The 20,298-nt window shown below is 38.7% G+C and overlaps 2 long non-coding RNA genes and 1 pseudogene across 2 annotated transcripts in view; 1 reads left to right on the plus strand and 2 right to left on the minus strand.

Moving 5' to 3' along the window:
• The window catches only part of LOC147995660 (uncharacterized), a 110,694-nt gene that overhangs the window by 67,971 nt on the left and 22,425 nt on the right, over positions 1 to 20,298 (plus strand). The window contains exon 2 of the long non-coding RNA XR_015683757.1: positions 7,608 to 7,771. This is a non-coding gene — a long non-coding RNA (uncharacterized LOC147995660). The remainder of the gene's footprint in view (positions 1 to 7,607; positions 7,772 to 20,298) is intronic.
• Rpl7-ps19 (ribosomal protein L7, pseudogene 19) lies at positions 960 to 1,755 on the minus strand (annotated as a pseudogene).
• LOC147995661 (uncharacterized) overlaps positions 9,836 to 20,298 on the minus strand; it is an 88,893-nt gene continuing 78,430 nt past the window's right edge. The window contains exons 2-3 of the long non-coding RNA XR_015683756.1: positions 13,545 to 13,756; positions 9,836 to 11,326 (exon numbers count right to left, since the gene is read on the minus strand). This is a non-coding gene — a long non-coding RNA (uncharacterized LOC147995661). The remainder of the gene's footprint in view (positions 11,327 to 13,544; positions 13,757 to 20,298) is intronic.

The following is a 20,298-nucleotide window of genomic DNA, read 5'->3' on the forward strand; positions in this document are numbered from 1 at the left end:
AGGGAAGATAAGTTTACTCATTTTCTCCTGATATAATAAGAAACTACTACTTTCTGGATGAAATTTACTAAAATGATGCACAGATAAAACGATAGAAGTTGTGTATGCAATGAGTGCTGCACTCACATTACACAAGTGGCTCAATGCTGTGCTTATTGTGCGCAGTCTAGGTTGTTCAAGAACATTGGGTTTACAAGTTACTCCAAGATGGTAAGTCATGTCCTATCACCCGCCATTTCAAAGAATTAATTGAGAAGTAAGGATTTTTAAATGTGATTAAAAATAGAATAATTGTATTTTCAATTTCACATCAGATCAATGGTGTTATATAGAATAATTTTATTGATTATTTTTAAAAAATGATGTATTAATTTTATTATATAAATGTATAGGAAAATTTCTTTTTGATACCTGCCAAATGACACATAGTAATAGCATAGGGATGTTATCAAACTAACTGTGACATAAAGTATGTCATTCAAATATCTCATACCAAGTACATAGACAAAAATCTGATGTTTATATTCACTATACTTTAAGCTGTATGAAAAAGAAGTTTACATATAAATATACTCAGTTTATTTTATTCATCATATTCAGATTTAACACAGACACACATACATAAGTGCGTGTGTGTGCGTGTGTGCCTGTGTGTGTGTGTGTGTGTGTGTGTGTGTGTGTGTGTGTGTGTGTATGTGTTAATTCTGGGTTAATTCAAGTATTTTTCCTCCTAGTGAGGTCCACTGAAATTTGAGGAGCTTGTCATCCTTTTTTCACACTTCTTAGTTTATGTGGGCAGACTCAAAATAAAATGGGAGAGTTGGCTACCTAGACTGTCTCCTCCTCCTCCTCCTCTTCTTCCTCCTCCTCCTCTTCCTCCTCCTCCTCCTCCTCCTCTTCTTTTTCTTCTTCAAGCTGTGACTGCTTATTAACTGAGCAGATTATAAACATACCACGAGCAATACCTTAGTTCATCCGTCTAATAAGCCTGTTTACCTGGTCTTCCCTGCCAGCATCTCCACCTTCTACAGAGTGAGTTGTCTTTTTCTTCATTCCACCTTGTGGGGAAGATGGTTTGAAAGACCATAGGAAGTTATTTGTTTCCTTGAAGCATTTCCCAACTGTATAGATCTCATAAATTAGATCCTCCATGTAGATGATGCCAAACTTACCAAGAGATTGAGCAATCAAGGAATTCTCTGTCATGGCAATCTTCTTATTGATTTTGCCATAGCCTCGCTTGTAGATGAGCTCGTTTACTGACTTCAGGTTGGGTTACCCCCATGCATTTATGGTTCTACAATCCTCAGCACGTTAACTGAAGCCTTGTTGAGCTTAACAAAGGTGCCACTGAAGATCTGCTGAAGAGGAAGCAGCTGCAGTACCTTGCCCACCTTTGGGCTTACTCCATTGATTCCGATGACAAAGGCCAAATTTGGTTCTGCGGCCACATAGAAGTTCCCAGCTTTCCTTGCCACCCTAGCCATGCGAATCTCAGTCCGGGACATCTGTCTGCACTCCTTGTGACAGTGCTTTGCCTTCTCACAGATGAGCTTCTTCCTTGCCTTTCACAGTGTCTTCAGGGCAAACTTCTTCCTCATCCTCAACTCTGCGAAATTCCTTCGCTTTTTCTTAAGGGTTTCTGGCTCAGAGGGAACCTTTTTCTTAAGGGTTTCTGGCAACCTTCTGTCAGCAGCAACCCTTTTCTTCTCTGGGACAGCCTTCATGGTTCCAGCCGGAAAAGGAGAGCTCTGGTTCTTTTTTTGAGCATCAGCTTTTCATCTGTGACAGGGGGGATGGATGCAGAAGAAATGGGGCTGAGGTATGGGGAAGTGCAGCAGTTCTTGACTGCTTTACTGGTTGCTTAGAAAGGCATAGAAGCTGTTCCCCATATGACATGCCCACTGCAGCCCCCACAGATGCTAGGCACCGCAGTCAGTCTTTAAAGGACTGAGAAACATCATCAGTAGAACATACCAGACACAAGTCCACTCCTGAAAAGATTGATGCTGATGGGAAAGACTTAGTTCTTGAGACAAAAAAAGAAGTTACTGACAAATGCTTGTCTTCCATAAACACATCTGATTTCAATTCTGATAAATTCCTTACCTATAGATTTAAGAATTTAGAGAAAAATCTTGATTGCTCACTAGAGAGAACTCCTAGGGAATAATCTGTCATCGAAACAATGCTTTGTCAAAGGAGAAGAGACACCAAAAAGAATGACCATGAAACATGACATTTGAAAAGAAAAGGACATCGGCCTGTTGCTGATGCATATTCCCCTTCACTTCAGTGCACAGAAGAAGACGTAATGGTTGGAGCATTCTGGGGGCATAGAGTTCCAGCTATCAGAATCCCTTCCCTGCTGGCTGTGCTACAGAGAGTTAACAGCTAATGTGGCTGGAGCAGTGAGCAGCCTTCATTTCATCTTGCTACTGTTTGCCAGAGTGCAGAGTAATCTATTCCAGGCATCTGCAACTAGAGGCAAAACATGCCAATTATTTTTATTGATCTAAATCCTTCATAGGTAGGACACCTTGCCAGGGCAGCATATGGAAATTTAGATAAGGAAATGATTGCAGAGACATGGAAAGGGCTTTGCTATTTGGAAGAGAATGGGTGGGGGGGGAGAGAGAGAGAGAGAGAGAGAGAGAGAGAGAGAGAGAGAGAGAGAGAGAGAGAGAGGAGGCACTTGGTATTCCAGAGCCCAAGAGCACCAAAGACAAATTATGCAGTCGCTGCAATGGAAATTGATTACTAAGCCTTCCATGAGTCATATGCCTTAGGAATTAAGCACTCCAATCTATTATTGTCAGTATCCCAATGGGTCAACCAGGCTGTGAATGGGAATTTGCATTAAATTGATTTGCGTGTTTTTTTCTTGAACCAACATCACTCAATCAAGAGACACATTCAGGCAGAGTGAGATAAGTCTGGATTTGGTTTGGAAACGTGAAGGAAGAAGGGATTAGCAGGCAGAATTTAAGAGCACCAGAAAGCTGGCACTCCAGGCTGGTCTGGGAAAAACCAGGTGAACAGTTTCTGTGTCCAAATAGTATAGACAAACAAGGTACATTTGTTTTCCAGCTCTTTAGTATATCAAGACTGTCATGATCCCACAACTTATCTGCTAATATTAAAGGCTTCTCATGGGATTCTAGATAGAGTACAGAAATGTGAAAACATTTGTCATCTACCAGGCTCAAATGTCCATAATTCTGGTGTACATTAACTGTGCACATTAACAATGATGTTTTGGATTCAGCAAAATCATTCATTCTTTCTAAAGAAGCTCTTTTATGTTAAAGGTTTCTGTGTAGGTCAAACAGGCCACGATTCTGTGATTAAGAAACATATCCCAGATGAGATTTCACCCAGATGACAGCTATTGCAAAACAAGCTGACATTCCCAATACCCTCTAGCTGTAACCTGTAGGCTCTTATAACATACATATATAACTGGTGGTTTAGGAAATGCAGGAAATACAAGGGCTTGTAGTGGGATTTAAAGTTGCTAGATTGCATGGTATTAGTACAGAGACAGACAGATAGACCAATGGAACAGAACTGAAGACCCAGAAATGAACCCACACACCTATGGGCACTTGATTTTGACAAAGGAGCCAAAACCATCCAATGGAAAAAAGATAGCATTTTCAGCAAATGGTGCTGGTTCAACTGGAGGTCAGCATGTAGAAGAATGCAGATCGATCCATGCTTATCACCCTGTACAAAGCTTAAGTTCAAGCGGATCAAGGACCTCCACATCAAACCACATACACTCAAACTAATAGAAGAAAAACTAGGGAAGCATGTGGAACACATGGGCACTGGAAAAATTTCCTGAACAAAACACCAATGGCTTACGCTCTAAGATCAAGAATCGACAAATGGGATCTCATAAAACTGCAAAGCTTCTGTAAGGCAAAAGACACTGTGGTTAGGACAAAACAGCAACCAACAGATTGGGAAAAGATCTTTACCAATCCTACAACAGGTAGAGGCCTTATATCCAAAATATAGAAGTTAGACCACAGGGAGACAAATAACCCTATTAAAAATGGGGTTCAGAGCTAAACAAACAATTCACAGCTGAGGAATGCCGAATGGCTGAGAAACACCTAAAGAAATGTTCAACATCTTTAGTCATAAGGGAAATGCAAATCAAAACAACCCTGAGATTTCACCTCACACCAGTGAGAATGGCTAAGATAAAAAACTCAGGTGACAGCAGATGTTGGCGAGGATGTGGAGAAAGAGGAACACTCCTCCATTGTTGGTGGGATTGCAGACTGGTACAACCATTCTGGAAATCAGTCTGGAGGTTCCTCAGAAAATTGGACATTGAACTGCCTGAGGATCCAGCTATACCTCTCTTGGGCATATACCCACAAGATGCCCCAACATATAAAAAAGGCACGTGCTCCACTATGTTCATAGCAGCCTTATTTATAATAGCCAGAAGCTGGAAAGAACCCAGATGCCCTTCAACAGAGGAATGGATACAGAAAATGTGGTACATCTACACAATGGAATATTACTCAGCTATCAAAAACAATGACTTTATGAAATTCGTAGGCAAATGGTTGGAACTGGAAAATATCATCCTGAGTGAGGTAACTCAATCACAGAAAAACACACATGGTATGCACTCATTGATAAGTGGCTATTAGCCCAAATGCTTGAATTACCCTAGATGCCTAGAACAAATGAAACTCAAAACGGATGATCAAAATGTGAATGCTTCACTCCTTCTTTAAAAGGGGAACAAGAATACCTTTGGCAGGGAATAGAGAGGCAAAGATTAAAACAGACACAGAAGGAACACCCATTCAGAGCCTGCCCCACATGTGGCCCATACATATACAGCCATCCAATTAGACAAGATGGATGAAGCGAAGAAGTGCAGGCGGACAGGAGACGGACGTAGATCGCTCCTGAGAGACACAGCCAGAATACAGCAAATACAGAGGCGAATGCTAGCAGCAAACCACTGAACTGAGAACGGGACCCCCGTTGAAGGAATCAGAGAAAGAACTCGAAGAGCTTGAAGGAGCTTGAGACCTCTTATGAACAACAATGCCAAGCAACCAGAGCTTCCAGGGACTAAGCCACTACCTAAAGACTATACATGGACTGACCCTGGACTCTGGACTCTGACCTCATAGGTACCAATGAATATTCTAGTAAGATCACCAGTGGAAGGGGAAGCCCTTGGTCCTGCTAAGACTGAACCCCCCGTGAACGTGATTGTTGGGGGGAGGGTGGCAATGGGGGGAGAATGGGGAGGGGAACACCCACAAAGAAAGGGAGGGGGAGGGATTAGGGGGATGATTGCCCAGAAACCGGGAAAGGGAATAACACTCGAAATGTAAATAAGAAATATTCAAGTTAATAAAAAAATAAAGTTATCTGGACATAAAAAAAATAAAGTTGCTAGATTGCTTTTGATAGACATTGAGAATTGATAATAATGGGTGTTTGAAACATCCATGGATGGTCAAAAGATTCTGTTCTACTAACGAATTATGAATAAGGCAAATGAGAGTATTCATTTATAATTAACCACTTCAACATATAAGCCAATAAGATTTCATATAACCCGCTTTGAAGGGAAATGGGCATTTTTGTCCAGTCCTTTTCAGAAGGAAAAATGTAGTAAATTCTCACAGAACCCACGATAGCCTCAATTTTTAACCTGTTTTAGTTAAATAATTCAATTTAAGTGGCGCTTCTTCAACTTGTAAAAATATCTAACACTGAGGTATTATTCTCTTGCTTGGAGCTGGTTCAAGGCTTTGGAGATGACCCTGACTGACCAGTGTTACTGTACAAACTGCTAGGAAGAAAATATGAGTTTACTGACCAAACAGGACTCATGAGAGTACTGATTGGTGTTATGAGTATTAAAGTCTCTTTTTCCAACATGTCTGCTCCTGGGGTTGCTATAGTAACTCCAAAGGTGTCTTTACTCCTGATTACTGCCTGCCACAAGTCATGAGATATCTTAGAATTTAGGTGTCTGCACTGCCACCTGCCCCTTGCATGATTGTCACCGCAAGGCATAGCAATCAGACTGTGTCTTTAATTACGCTGTGACTTAGTATTCACACGGAATGCATCTTCAAAGTTTTTAAGCTGTATCTTTTCTGGGTTTTAAAATACAGGAAGTGTTTCTTAAAAGATCAATATTTTTATCTTAAAAGTTACTAAGTTCCTTGAACTTCGCTCTTACACAGAAGTTGGAGAAGTCTTGGAGACAGGTTGTTTTCACAAGATGTGGTCTCTATTTGCGAATGTTGCTTTCTGCAAGTGCTACAATCAATAATTTTTCTCCACGTGAATTAGAATTGTTCAATCAAACTCCATTCAACTTGAACCACAGGCTCTGTTGTCGAATACTTCTTGGAACCATAAACCTAGTTAGTAAAACCTTATAAATCCAATATTTCACTGATAAAATTACCATATTATAATACTCTTGTGAATATTTGGCATATACCGAAGGGCAGAATGATACAAATCAGGGAGAAATTAATCAAAATAGAATCTATGTTTTCAAGGATATAAAAGTTTGGTCAGGGAGTAGTTTTGAAAGAGTATTAAATGCATCTATTAATCGCACTTGTAAAACACAAAACAAAGGTTCAGGAAAAAAAGTCTGGAGGATAGGTTGTGTATTTCCAACACCATGGAGAGATGACCTTGGACTGCCCATGTTCAGTGGGTCTGAGGTATGGTTTTCAGGATGCCCAGGGGTGTGCAGATTTGAGGTGTAAGGTGGGAACTAGAATACTGCGAAGTGGTAAGGATCTGGAGATTGAAGGATGGGTGTGGGATGGATAGTAGCACTTCCGCAAAGTTTCTACTAAAATTTGGGAAAGGTTGGGCAGGGAAAAATTTGGACTCACATTTTATTGGCCATTAGGGGGCATCATCTGAATGTATGATGTTTATCTAAAGGCTCCCAGCCCCCTCTTTCCCCTGCACTTACTTTCTGACTCTGGAGAGAAGATTAAACAGCTGGTCAGTATTTATACAGATGTCAGGGTTGAGTTTCCAGTTGTATGGATATGACCTTCAAAGAAGAGCGATTCTGAAAACATGAGCTCAGTTTTGTGATTCTCTTTACTTAACAGACATATTTCTAAATAATAAGGTGCCACAGACTGCCTTTTAGTATGATATGATATGATATATATATCATGCCGCTCTTCAAAAGTCATGATGTTTATAAATGCAGAAAGCAGTGTTTATGCTTCCCCCATTAACATTACAAGGTATCCAATAATGAATCCAAATTTTATAATAAAAAATAACCAATACATGGTTATGGTCACAGTTGTAAAAGAAGTGACCCTAGGGTCTCCATGGTAGGAATTAAGTATACGTTTAATGTTAATCTATGCAGTACTTTTTCCACTGATGTATTTGAATCCTTGTCTATCACACCTTTCTGAAAATTGGGCTTTAGTGAGTGTCACAGGTGGCCAACTGTGTCCCCCAAGTCCCCCAGAGTAGAACACTCTTGTAAAAACAACCCTACTTCTTTCTTTTGATCTGTTTCAACTGCCATGACTGGGACTCATTTCTGTCTTTGCTAGGCTCTAGGTACCTATGCCAAAGTACCTGTGAACCAACTGTAGCTTAATATTCAATGGAGCTCCAGCTTTCCTTCTGCAAAAGTATGAGTCTGTGCAAAAAGACCTTTCCAGATGCTACTGTACAAAGACTTGTAGAGAAATGAAGCAAAAGTCACTACATTAGGGTAAGTAGCTGTGATTTGAATTATGACTTAGCAGGGATCTTGATAGCTTACAGCCATCGACAAAGATCTGTTTAGAGTTTGCAGGGATGGGAAAGTGAATTAACTAAAAATACATGAACTCTTTAAAGGCACTGGCATCCATTGTGACCATCCCAAGGTTATAATGTTTGCTACTTTAGCAGGGGTCGGGGTGAGGAGGCACCTTTAGTAGCTTCTATTTAGCTTATAAGACTATAAATTTCCTAGGAGAGACACTGATTCGGTTAGGAAACTTGTGCTATGTGTTAATGAATGGGTTCTATCCATGTGATGTGGGAGGTGGGAATGTGGTCTGCAGAATGGGTTAACTCTGGTAGGCATGGTTTTTATTGCTTTGGTGAATACCTATGGGCACATTTTAAAGAAAGGCTTTATTTCTTTTAGCTCATACTTCTGGTCTGTAGTTGACTGGCTCTATTTCTTGGGGCCTGTGGTGAAGCAGAGTACCATAGTAGCAGGAATGTGGTAGACTGGAGCTGCTCATTTTATGGTGGTTAGGGAACAGACACAGAGAGGAAGAGAATAGGGATGAGGACAAGGTATAATCCTCATGGGGCAGATCCTGAAGACCCATAGCTTCCAGTATAACCTTTCCCCTAAACTTTCTACTTTCTCTGAAACAGTGGTACACTGAGGTCCACATCTTCATCAAATGAGCCTGTTGGGGATATTTCATATTCAAAGTATGGTGTTGACTCGCTGTAGTATAGAGTAGTAAGGGTTCTTCCATTGGCTTCCTATGGCTAAGCTGTGACATAGGACTACCCTCATTCTTTTAGTCTTCAGCTTTCATCATTAAATCATTTTATCCAAAAACACTCAAAATTTGTGTGAATAATGAAAATTAGGAAATGTCAAAGGAAATGCCTAAAAGATATTCTGGGTGGGAGTTATTACACTGTACACTTGCATGGACTTTCAGTACCATCCATTTCTTGAGACTTGGGTAACTTTCAATAAATAGGGATGAAAGCCATTTAGATTTAGAAACTGCACAGTGGATTATGGCTTTTTGATGGAGTCTTCTTGAGACTTGGTGGCATCCATCATTTATTGCCTTTGTTGGTACAACTTGAGAACTACCCCTGTTGGCTACCTGTCTACTTTGCATGAATTCTTTTCATAGTGTCCTGTGGGTTAGGCACCATTGTTTCCTTCAGTCTTATTATTCCTACTGTGATACATTTTTATCTTTTGAGTGCCATTGATTGGGATCTTATAACCCAGTTAGTGTAATTGAGCAAAGTGCTATAACTATCTTCCCAAACATCACTCTGAATCTATAGATACAGTTACTACTTAATCTTTTGGCCAGATTGGATTTTGCTCTTTGCAACTGTGCACTCCTTCTGGGCCTGGAGCATGGTGTCTGTAGCAGGTGTTCTTGTGAAACATAACTGTTAGGCAGATCTTCAGTAGAAGACAGCATAGCCAGTCTGTATGCTAATTCCACAGATTTTTAATGCATTTTTACTGTCTTCTATGGAACTTCTTTAGAATACACTGTTGCTTTTTCATATTCCATATCAAATTTATATTCCATAATTCCTGGAATTTTTGCTAACATGTTAAATTATGAATATTGGGAAATTATTCCAAAGTCAACAGTGTTCTTATCCAGTGTATCTGAAATTATTGTTACATTAGTTTCTATTATGTTTGTTACTATTTTTCTATGATGTTTGAGACAAAGCCTCCCTCACTGTGTACCCCAGGTTGGCCTTAGATTCACAATCTTTTAGTGTTTCCTCCAAGCACTGGGATTTATATAGTGGGCCACATAACTAGTTTAAGCTATATTCCTGGTACCCATTTTGTTATACAGTTATTTAAAATCTTTACAACTAAAATATGCATTGAAATCAAACATTATCATTATTGTAGGTAGAATCAGGCTGGGCATGTGCCATGACATGCATGAGGTGATCAGAAGACAGACAACTTTGTAATGGCAGTTCCAAATTTACATATAGATATCAGGATTGCAAGGCCTGCCCAATAGTATCTCTATATATTTAATAATTCCCCCTTACACTTAAATGTACTTATACTATTTGTATGTGTCTATGAGTCACAGTATGTTAATTCAGTGTATGTATACACTGGTGTATTAATTGGTTTTGTCTATCAACTTGACATACCTAGAATGACCTTGGAAGGAGTCCTTTTAAAAAATCACTTATTCATTTTTACATCCTGCTCACTACCCTGCTCCTGACTGTCCCCCCAAAATCCTTTAACTCATCCCCCATCTCCTTCTCCTCTGAGTAGGTGGCCCCCCGGGCATCCCACCCACCTCACACATCAAGTCTCTGCAGGGCTAGGATCAGCCTCTCCACTGAGTCCAGACAAGGCAGCCCAGCTAGAAAAACATATTCCATGAACAGGCAACAGCTTTTGGGATAGCTCCTGCTCAAGTTGCTCAGGACCCACATGACGACCAAGCTGCACATCTTCTACACATGTGCAAGGAAGCCTAGGTCTATTCCATGTATGGTCTTTGGTTGGTGGTTCAGTCTCTGAAAGGCCCAAGGGTCCATGTTAGTTGACTTTGTTGGTTTTGCTAGGAATATTAATGAGGAATTATCTAGATCAGGTTGTTCTGTTAGAAGGTCTGTAGGAGACTGTCTTGATTGTTAATGTAGAAAGAACTAGCACACTGTAGTTTGTACCATTTCAGAGGCTGGGCCAGAACTGTCTATGAGTGAAGAAAGCTAGATGAGCATAAACAAGCAAGGACTCACAGTTTATTTCTTCCCCACTCTTGACTGTGAAGGCAATGACTTAAGTTTCTGCTTTGAGTTCTGTGTAGTTGTGGACTTCAACCTGAACTCATGGGCCAAGAAACTCCTACTTTTTATCAGGGCATTTTATTATAGCAACAGAAATGAAACTAGGACAATGGCTAATAACAAAATCGGCACAATTAACATTTCTATTTCTTCAAATATTCATCACTGCTATACATTGAGAACTCTAAGACCCTTCAGTTATCTTGAAATATATAATAAATTGTAGTAGGCAATAGTTATGCTGTTTTGCATGTTAAAGGTGAGGTGAAGAGTTCATTAGCTAATGAGTTTTCTGGTTCCCTTGATACAGAACCATCACATCCCGTGTATACTTTCTCGGCTCCTGCTCTATACTCTAGCTATACCTTGCAGCTTCATATTGGTATAGCCCTTTACCCTGCCACTGGACAAAACATCCCTGGCAAGACTATGTTATCGTTTATACCAACTGGGATAAGATCCTGTGCTTCAACTTTCCCAAGAAAAATAACTGCTGTTGGCTAGAAGCCATGTTCACAAATTCTATTGAATTATTCATTATTCACTTTATGAAAAGTAAAAGAGCTGTCAGCCTTTGCTTCACCATCAGCTCTCGATGGTTCTGAGGTCTGGTCTCTACAGTTCTTGGAGACAAGAAAGAAGTTGTCTTCTAGCCCCCTCTCCATCCTTAGCACTCAGACCTTGCACACAATGACTTGCTCTTGGTGTTTATGGCCATCAGCATCTGGAACAAAGCATTTTTCTTTAGTCACTATCATTTTTATGATATTTTGTATTTCCTGGGCTATATAGTGACTGATAGATTGGATTAAGAGACCTTAGTATTTCTACATGGAAATTTGTATGCTTCATAAAAGAAAATCCCTGCATAATCTTGTTAAAGTCATTTAAACATATTTACTTTAGTATTTCCAGATGGTTTTCTTGGTGTTTTTATTCCTTCTGCAAAGGAGAAATCTATATTTATGCTTATTTACACAGAAAGTATGTAAACATGTGGACTAAATAGTGTCTCTCGATTTATATACATTGTGCATAAGCATTCTCAAACATACAATTCAGTGTAGTATTAGTTACACATCCTATCATTGTGCCATTACACTGTTGCGCCCACAGTTCCAGCCTATCATGGTGGAAAATGCACGAAGTCAGGAAGTTGAGGCAGCTGATCTCACTGCATTCATAGTCAGCAAGTTGAGGAAAATGAATGCTAATGCTCATTTCCCTCCTTTATATTCAATTTGGAATCCAAGCCATGGGACAATGTTGCACATAACCTACCTTAGTTGACCGAATATAGATAACCTTTCACAGACACATGAAAGTGTGTCTTGTAGGTGACGCTATATCCTGTTAAGCCGACAATCAATATTAGACATATAGGTGATTATATTTAAGTTTTAATTTTGAGTAAAAACAATGTGTTTATTGTTGAAAATGATTCATTAAAAGTCTTAGAGTAGAGCTGGTGAGATGATTGAGTGGATAAAGTTGAAGAATTTGTCATTAAGTCTGACAATCTGAATTTAATCACTGAGACCCACATGGCAGGAAGAAGGGACTGACTCATGTTGTTCTCTGACTTACACATGTCCTCTGTGGCACTCATACTACCCTCCTAACTAGATGAATCAATCGATAAAATTTTAATTAAGAATTAAATCTAACAAAAATAAGTTATAAGAGAAGAAGGACATGTTTTTCAGATCATAAATCAGAGAAATATGTTTTCCCTTCATTGGCTTGTTTCTTTGTATCTGAGTCTTCTTCAACACAATCATGAACAAAAACAGCAAAAGCAAGCTAGTGGGATACATATGATTTCTAACACCCTATAGGTTATAATGCTTATTTTCCTCATAAATATTTCAGCATGTACGTCCAAGGTTGATTTATTAGACTTGCTTTAAAATTATATGGCATTGGGGAAGTAAACAGAATATAGATGAAATAGAAGTGGCTTTGAGTTAATAAATGAAGCTGCATTGTATGGGTTCATTAAGTATAAAAGTTGGCAAATAGCACAGGCTATTTTACATTTACTGTAGAAAGTGTCATGGGTCTCTTATTTAATTGTAATTGTACTGCTGTCAGTTTGGCATAGTGATTTTTTGGGACTCTGTCTCACACATATATTATTGAGGGAAAGTAGATGGTAGGGAGTAAAGGGACAAATATCAAATTTTCCTTAGCTGTAAGTTTCTTCTAGATATCTTTAATAAATTTTACTAATACTTAAAATTTCATCTCTGTTCACTGATTATTTTATCAGTTTGAGAAAAACTGTAGCATAAATATAAGGAGAAACTGGCAAATATTATATACTAATATTTGTATGTCTATTTAACTTATTGATTCACTTGTTCAAGTAAGTCTGACAGGACTTACTTTATTTTGAGTATTGATGTATGCATATTATTACATGCAACAAGTCAAAATATGTTTTCCATTAGTAAAAAGTTATTGTTAAGGATGAATACTACAGTTTGATATTGAGGTGCTCACTCAGTACTGACTATTTTAACATTATGATTTTTTTTTATTTGGCATTTGCTTCATGTATCTCTTCCATCAGTCTCTTTTCACAGTTTTCCTTCATATGACCTTAGCCAGTAGTTTTAGAAGATAGTTAGATTCTGGATCTTTTAAAGCTATGTTTAATTATTACACTTGGTAATTCTACAGTCTTATGGATTTTATGACCTTTTTTCACCCCTAATTATTGTCATGGCTTCTTGGATTGATTGGATTTTATAATCCCTTTTCCTTTCAACTAGTCTGGGATTTATTGATCCTATAGCTAGCATTTACTGCTATCCTTTATTTGTTAACATGAATATTGACTTAGAGGGAGATTGATCTTAGACTTTGTATTGATTGGGGTAGAGGATAAAGATGGGAAGAATTCTCAGTGTCTCTCCCTTCAGTGCTCATGTTCTTACCAATGCTTTAGTCTGTATTGTTCAGATTCCTGGTTAGATGACTCTCATTCTAAAGTCCTTCAAGTCTTACTTCCATTTTATGAGCTACAGATGCCACAGTTACTCTGAGTGAGGTATGACCGACTTGACACAGATGCCATTCGACAGATTCTTGATTAGTATTCTTTTCTTTGCTATCTTCCTTTAACCATTTTAGAAGTCCTATGTCTCTGCTGGAAGAAAACAGAGTTAACACAATGCAAATATCTGCTCATCCTCCTTGGTCAATATATCACACTGTCTCCCAGTTTTCCCCACAACTCACTTGGAATTCTCAGATATAGTTTGTATGGATATTGGGGAAATTTATTTATAGCAATCAGTTATATGTTTACTTCCTTGTTTGTCTGTTGATCATCAAAGGGTCTCACAACCCAACTGGGTCACAGAGGTAAATAGTTGTTTTCTTTCTTGTCTCTTTCATCTCTTCTACCACCCATTCCTTATCTCTAGAACTACCCGCTTCTATCACACAATAACATGCAATTGCCCCATCTTAGGCACTCTGAAAACCAAAGGTTAGATTCCAGAGATATGAGATGAAGCTTTGGACTTCAGAAGCCTGTCCAGAAGGACAAACACTACTGTAGCCATGTCTACTATCCTCAAGCCAACCTTTAGATATAGCTAGACCATGATGGACAGTTTATAGGCTTCCTGACAATGTCTGAATTCAGTAATCTCTTTGCATACCTACCATGAGGCTAGTGCCATCAGAGACTTAAGTCCACATACCTAGGAGTTTAGACATGCTAGGAAAATACTCTTAGAAAAACTTCAAGCAATGAGGAATGGAGTTGATAGATGAAGCCTTCACCTTCATAGACAACTCATGTATAATCTGCAAGGATTCCTAAAGCAGGATGTGTCTCTTGTTCAGAAAGGGATAAAAGAGTAAGGATTTATGAGCAGAGCCCCTCACTCCTGAGTTAGGTAAGCGGTCTTTGAACTTTGGACTCTTAACATTGTTGAGACTGTAATAGACTATAGGAATTTTGAAGTTGCATTATGCTATGTGTAGGTATGGCCCCCATAGACTCATATGTTTTAACAAGCCTGTGCAGGCCAGGGAGTAGAATGTGGTGCTTTGAATATGCTTGGCCCAGAGATCTGTACTCTTAGAAGGTGTAGCCTTGTTGGAGGACATGTGCAACTATGGGGGTGAGTTTTGAGAACTTCCTTATAGCTACCTAGAAGTCAGTCTTCTCATTGCTGCCTTCTGATCAAGATGTAGAACTCTCAGCTCCAACTTCTACCATGCCTGCCTGGATGCTGCCATGCTCCCACCTTGAAGATAATAGACTGAACCTCTGAATCTGTAAGCCAGCCCCAATTAAATGATGTCCATTATAAGAGTTGTTTTGGTGATGGTGTCTTGTCAGAGCAATGGAAATCCTAACTAAGTCAGGAGTACATGCTACATCTGCTGAAAGGTCTCTTCTGAGCTTCCAACAGAGAGCCCCTTTGAGCAGCTCATTCTGTGATGCCACAGAAAGCCAAGGCTTTTCTTAGGAAACCATAAATACATAAAATTAAACCTGTGAAAAGCAAGATTAGTATCCTTACATATCTGGAAGAAGGGCTGAGGTAAGAATTGAATCTGAAGCCGTGCAGAAGCAGCACCTCCAGAAAGAAGAGTGTGTCAGAATATTTAGCAATTCTAAACAAGACCTGGAGTGCTTCCACAAGGAACTATTGTATTTTACTTTTAAATAAATTATGCTAGAACAGTTTGACAGTGAAAGAACAATTGTGAAGATATTGTAGAGTGTTCCCATCTGTCTTAAATCCATTTTCACTAATAGCATTTCACATTAACTCAGATCTGTTTGTTTCAGTTAATGAACCAAGTCTGATACATTAACATCAGTTAAAGTCCATGCTTTATTAAGAGTCTCTCAGTTTCTACCTACTGTTCTTTTGCTATGATTCTATGATTCTGACAAAGTCATCACATTGTAGTTTGTTGTCTTACCTCCTCTGGCATCTCTCATTTGGGACACTTTCTCTGAATTTCTTTATTTTTTAATTGATTTATCTTCATTTTTATTTACTAATTTATTTATATATATTCATATTCACTTTTACTTATTTTATTTTTGTATTTATTTGCACATATTTACTTATTTATTTTACTGGGTCAGCTCTTTATTGGATAAGTTAACAAAATCAGTTTATAACTTTTTTAATAAAACTTTTATTTATTCTTTGTGAGTTTTATACCATGCACTCGAATCTCACTCATCTTTCAGTTCCATCTCATCTGCCCTTGGTTCTTGCAACATGCCTCCAAAAATAGCAGACACACACACACACACACACACACACACACACACACACACACACACACTATAACATAAAATAAAACAAAGAATAGGAAAACATTACATCATGGACGCTGTATTGTGTCATAGTGTGTCCCACAGTATATCCCTATGTCCACGCATCTTCACTTGTAAATATTCATTGCAATGAGTCATTCATTGGTTTGGTTTAGGGTCTCTGGCTTCTGTGATACTATCAATATTGGATCTTCAACAGACTCCTCCTGGTTACCCTGTTGTTTCCCTGTGTCATGAAGATGCTGTAGCTTCGGACCAGCAGGACCAGCCCTTTCACTTGTTCCAATCATTCACATATGATAGAGGTTTCAGGGTGGGCCAATTCAGAGCCTTGAATCTGGACCTGTGGGTGGCAGGGAAGTCCAAAGGTCTGCATGGTGGTAACCAGGACTCTGTGTGTCTATGGCCTGCCTGGGCTGTGGACAGAGGTCAGGTCTGTGGGCATCTTTTCTAACAAACACTGAGTGGCATGGCAAAACAGGTCTCTGTCTTTTTCCTTCCTCATTTCAGCTGTCTGGATTTAATTTAATTTGATTTTTTTGTTTGTAATTTCTTTTTGTTTCTTTTATTGGATATTTTTAATTTACATTTCAAATATAAATAAATTCCCCCTTTCCTGGTTTGCCTTTAGAAACCCATTATCTCCCCCTGCTTCTATAAGGGTGCTCTCCTACCCACTCATGTACTATCTCCCAGCTATCCACTCTTTCCAACCTTACTGCCCTGATCATCCTCTACACTCAGACATCAAGCCTTGACAAGACCAAGGGCCTTTCCTCCCATTGATGCCTGACAAGGCCATCCTCTGCTACATATGAAAATGGAGTCAAGGTTTATCCCTGTGTATTCTTGGGATAATTGTTTACTCCCTGGGAGCTCTTGGGGGGGGGTGGTCTGCTTGGTTGATATTGTTGTTCTTATGGGGTTGCAAACCCCTTCAGCTCCTTCAGTACTTTCTCTAACTCCTCCATTGAGGACCCTGTTCTCCATTTCATGGTTGGCAGCGAGCATCTGCCTCTGTATTTGTCAGACTCTGGCAGAGCCTCTCAGGAGATAGCTATATAAGGCTCCTGTCAGCATGTACTTCTTGGCAACTACAATAGTGTCTGTGTTTGGTGGCTTTATATGGGATGAATCCCAAGGTGGGGCAGTCTCTGGATAGCCTTTCCTTCAGTCTCTGCTCCATGCTTTGTCTTCGTATTTCCTCCTCTGAGTATTTTTGTCCCACTTTTAAGAAGGACTGAAGAATCCACACTTTTGTCTTTCATCTTCTGAAGCTTTATATGGTCTGTGAATTTTATCTTGGGTATTCTAAGCTTTGGAGCTAAAATCCACTTATCAGTGAATGTATACTACATGTGCTCTTTTGTGATTTGGTTACCTCATTCAGAATGATATTTCCTAGTTCCATCCATTTGCCTAAGAATTTCATGAAGTCATTGTTTTTAAATAGCTGAGTAGTACTCCACTGTGTAAATGTACCACATGTTCTGTATCCTTTCCTCTGTTGAAGGACATCTGGGTTCTTTCTAGCTTCTGGCTATTATAAATAAGGCTGCTATAAACATAGTGGAACATGTGTCCTTGTTATACATTGGAGCATCTTTTGGGTATATACCCAGGAATGATATAGCTGGGTCCTCAGGTAGTACTATGTGCAATTTTCTGAGGAATCTCCAGACTGATTTCCAGAGTGGTTGTACCAGTTTGCAATCCCACCAACAATGGAGGAGTGTTCCTCTTTCTCCACATCCTTGCCAGCATCTGTTGTCACCAGAGTTTTTTATCTTAGCTGTTTTGACTGATGTGAGGTAGAATCTCAGGTTTGTTTTGATTTCATTTCCCTGATGACTAGGGATGTTCAACATTTCTTTAGGTGCTTCTCAGTCATTCGATATTCCTCAGTTGATAATTCTTTGTTTAGCTCTGTAGTCCATTTTTAATAGGGTTATTTGATTCTCTGGAGTCTAACTGTTTCAGTTCTTTGTATGTATTGGATATTAGCTCTCTATCAGTCGTAGGATTGGTAAAGATCTTTCCCCAAACTGTTGGTTGCCGTTTTGTTGTATTGATAGTGTCCTTTGTCTTACAGAAGCTTTCCAATTTTTTGAGGTCCTATCTGTCAATTCTTGATCTTAGAACATAAGCCATTCATATTCTGTTCAGAAAAATTTCCCCTGTGCCCATGTGTTCAAAGCTTTCCCCTTCTTTCTCTTCTATTAGGTTCAATGTATCTGGTTTTATGTGGAGGTCCTTGATCCACTTTGACTTGAGCTTTGTACAAAGCAATACAAATGATTGATTTGTCTTCTTCTACATGCATACTGCCAGTTGTTGAAAATGCTGTCTTTTTTCCATTGGATGGTTTTAGTTCCCTTGTCAAAGATCAAGTGACCATAGGTGTGTGGGTTCATTTCTGGATCTTCAATTCTATTCCATTGATCTGCCTGCTTGTCTCTGTACCAATACTATACAGTTGTTTTTTTTTTTTTATCACTATTGCTCTGTAATTCAGCTGGAAGTTAAGGATGATGATTTCCTTCAAAAGTTCTTTTATTGTTGAGAACAGTTTTCATACTCCTGGATTTTTTTTTGTTATTCCAAATGAATTTGCAAATTGTTCTTTCTAACTCTGTGAAGAATTGAGTTGAAATTTTGATGGGGATTGCATTGAATCTGTGGATTGCTTTTGTCAAAATGGCCATTTTTACTGTATTTATCCTGTCAATCCATGAGCATGGAAGATCTTTCCATCTTTTGAGATCTTGTTCAATTTCTTTCTTCAGAGACTTAAAGTTCTTGTTATACAGATCTTTCATTTGCTTGGTTAGAGTCACACCAAGTTATTTTGTATTATTTGTGACTATTGTGAAGGGAGTCATTTCCCTTATTTCTTTCTCAGCCTGTTTATCTTTTGAGTAGAAGAAGACTACTGATTTAATTTCACATCCAGCCACTTTGCTGACATTGTTTATCATGTTTAGGAGTTCTTTGGTGGACTGTTTGGGGTCACTTAAATATACTATATCATCTGCAAATAGTGATATTTTGACTTCTTCCTTTCCAATTTGTAGCTCTTTGACCTCTGTGATCATCTCATTAGCTGCTGAGAAAGCATTTGACCAAATGGCAAAAGTCTTAGAAAGATCAGGAATTCAATGCCCATACCTAAATATAGTAAAAGCAATATACAGCAAACCGATAGCCAACATCAATCAAAATGGAGAGACACTTGAAGCAATTCCACTAAAATCAGGGACTAGACAAGGCTACTCACTCTCTCCCTACCTAATCAATATAGTATTTGAAGTCCTAGCCAGAATTTCTTTATTTTTTTTGTTAGCCCCTTAGGTTTGAAGAGTACAAATCAGATTTTTTCAGAAAGTTATTCAGTTAAGATATATGTAATATTTAGCATGAAATTTTGCCTGGAGTGCTGTATGTCAGGAAGATGGCAGAAGTGAGGGACCATTCTCATTTTGTTACTCACATGATGCACATTGTCAGCAGAACACATTATCATGGATCCTCACGTTTGGCATGTGGCTGTTACTGTGTTCATTCTATTTCACCAATATACAGCTACAATATCCTCTTAGTTTCTTACTTCAGGAAAAGCAATCTAAGATACCTGCTTATCATAACGTCTGCTAGTTCAAACCATACATGCTCTAATGGGAAATAGCTTATAAACACATTTTGTTCCTATTGATACAGATGTCATCTTCACTCTTATAAACAAGACAATAAAGCCCGGAAAGTTCAGTCTGTTTATTTAGCCAGAAAAAATAGAAGCAAAGAATGCCACCCTCAAAGGCACGGTCTTATGTTTTATACTGGAGTAGAGCTAACTTAGAAGCCAAATACACAAGAAATTGATCTTATTAGTCAGAGAAAGTTCAATGGTTCCCCTTACAGTCCTGCTTTGGCTTTTAAGTGACATCCTTGCTGACTGGGATTTGTAGAAAACCAATATCCTAGCACATTTAATTTTTAAATTCTGAGATCAATTGTTTTCAGATAATAGAGGACCCCATTAAATCTCAGCTTTCACTGGAATGTCATTTCTAAGTTGCAGAGACAAAAGTACCCACTGGTCATTCCTCTCCTGTGGACTCATAATTTTAAATACCCTAGCTGACCTTTTACATTCAGAATATATTTTCTTCCAGTCCTTTGGCAAGAGGAGCAGGGGCTACAGATGGGAAATTACACCTTATCTACATGCCTTTTTGGTATATGTCCTAAAGCTAAAGCCCAAAGGATTGAGTAAGCTAACAGTATTTGAAAGGATTGATCTTATCAACTGTACTAGCATGCTATGTGTATCACAGTAAAAACTATAATTCATAGGTTTTTGTGTCTCTGATTAC

This window comes from Rattus norvegicus, chromosome 3, assembly GCF_021556685.1.
Source record: "Rattus norvegicus strain SHRSP/BbbUtx chromosome 3, alternate assembly SHRSP_T2T, whole genome shotgun sequence".
NCBI classification, from domain to species: Eukaryota; Metazoa; Chordata; class Mammalia; order Rodentia; family Muridae; genus Rattus; species Rattus norvegicus.